The 1,830-nt window shown below is 26.3% G+C and overlaps 1 protein-coding gene across 1 annotated transcript in view; it reads right to left on the bottom strand.

Moving 5' to 3' along the window:
- LOC110271019 overlaps positions 1-1,217 on the bottom strand; it is a 63,959-nt gene extending 62,742 nt beyond the window's left edge. Inside the window, exon 1 of the mRNA XM_021121095.1 lies at positions 1,120-1,217. The gene's annotated coding sequence lies outside the window, so the exon portion shown is untranslated. The remainder of the gene's footprint in view (positions 1-1,119) is intronic.

The following is a 1,830-nucleotide window of genomic DNA, read 5'->3' as shown; positions in this document are numbered from 1 at the left end:
AAAATATAATTAATTCAAAAGATAAATATTTATAAAATTAAAATTAAATTATTTAATTCAAGAGTTACTATATAATTAGTCTTTATTGTTTAAAATGTTAATCTTGACGGCCGTGTAGCACTACTTTGCTCTTTCTTTTTTATTTTCTTTCCGAACTTCACTGTACTATTTTATTATACTTACCAGTGACAACATACTCTTTATTGCAGGTATTTGATCCAATTCAATTGACTAGGGTATTTAGTAAATAAAAAAATAATTAATAAACATTTTTTTGTGATTTAATACACTAATATACCACTAGAGAAAAATCATAAAATTTGAATTATTAAATCTTATCTATATAAACAGTGATTACTGATTAAAGTACAAATCTCACGTGTGTGTAAATACATAAAAATAAAATTAATCATGTGTATTCAATAACAAGGACTCAAGGAGTACCATATACAGTACCAGTACCAGTACAAATGCCCAAAGGGCAAAGGTCACAGTTGCAAACTAAACTCTATATTGGAATTTCACAAATTCCAAACCAAATAAACAGAAAACTATACCCCGGCGCAAACACCAAAGGAAAATGATTAAGCAAGTACAAATTTTGAGACAAACAGAGAATAATTTATGGAAAGTTGGCTTATATATAATTAGTTGGTATCTTATTTATAAAACATTTCTTAGGAAAAATTTCTTAGGACTGAAACTAAGAAAGAAAAAAAATATCAGTAATTTGGCAATACAAAGCATGAAAATACGTAGAAAGTGATATCAATTTTAGAAGAGGAATATTAATCCGTTCTGAAAAGAATAGGAAGCGCCGCACTTCTTATAAATGATATCCCATTAGAATTGACAAGCAAAGTAATAGCTAATTCACTCCCTTGACATAATTCTTATTGTGCAAATCCTTGTCTTAAAAAGAAATGTTTGATAATAAAAATAAATTAATTAAAAATAGTTAAAATTTATTTTATTTAATAATTAATAAATATTAAATAAGATAAATTTTGATTAATTTTTATTATTCTAACATGATTATCAACCAATATTTTTTGTTAAAAAAAATTATTATTTATGTATTTTTTAATTTTATATATATATATCATTTAATTATGTTACCTAGCTTCGTAGAAGATGATTGTTGCAGATGGATGAAGAAAGGATCAAGGGAAAACGTCTCGTGTATTATATGGGTTTGAGCAACAATAAATATTTTCTTATTTTATATTTAATTGAAATGCTTGGGCAACAAAACTTGTCCCCTTTAAGAGAGGAGTGACAGGAGTGATCATTTTTTCGTTTCTTCTATTATTAAACTTTTTTTTCTTTCCAAATTTTGTTTGCATCTCGTTATATCATTATACACTGTAATAGCAAAGTTACCAGTTTAATCCTCTAACTACCTTTCCATGTCCACAATTAAATGAAAAGACAATTCGACCACTCTACCTACCATATATCGGGAGCTCAATCAGGCCCATGATGATCATAAACTAAGCTAGCATATAAAGCTAGGGTTTACAATGCATAGGATAGAGTGGGATTTGGATTCAATCTTAATTCTATTCGCAGGTTAAGATTTTTATATAAATTGAACTCTATTATATTTATAAGTTAAAAATATTCCAACTCTAATTCTGTCCGTTCTTAATCCATAGGGTATCTGATTCTACTTGTGAGTTATAAAAAAGATGTAACATTATAATTTGATGATAATTTAAATAGAACTGATTTTTGTGTAAGAAAAAATGCATCACATTATTATTTAGTGAGAGATTTTTGGTTCAACATCCACTTGAAACATATTTTTATATAAGTAGTATATATATA

The sequence above is a fragment of the Arachis ipaensis genome, chromosome B04 (assembly GCF_000816755.2).
Source record: "Arachis ipaensis cultivar K30076 chromosome B04, Araip1.1, whole genome shotgun sequence".
Classification (NCBI taxonomy): Eukaryota; Viridiplantae; Streptophyta; class Magnoliopsida; order Fabales; family Fabaceae; genus Arachis; species Arachis ipaensis.
This window is presented reverse-complemented; position numbering and strand designations above follow the sequence as displayed.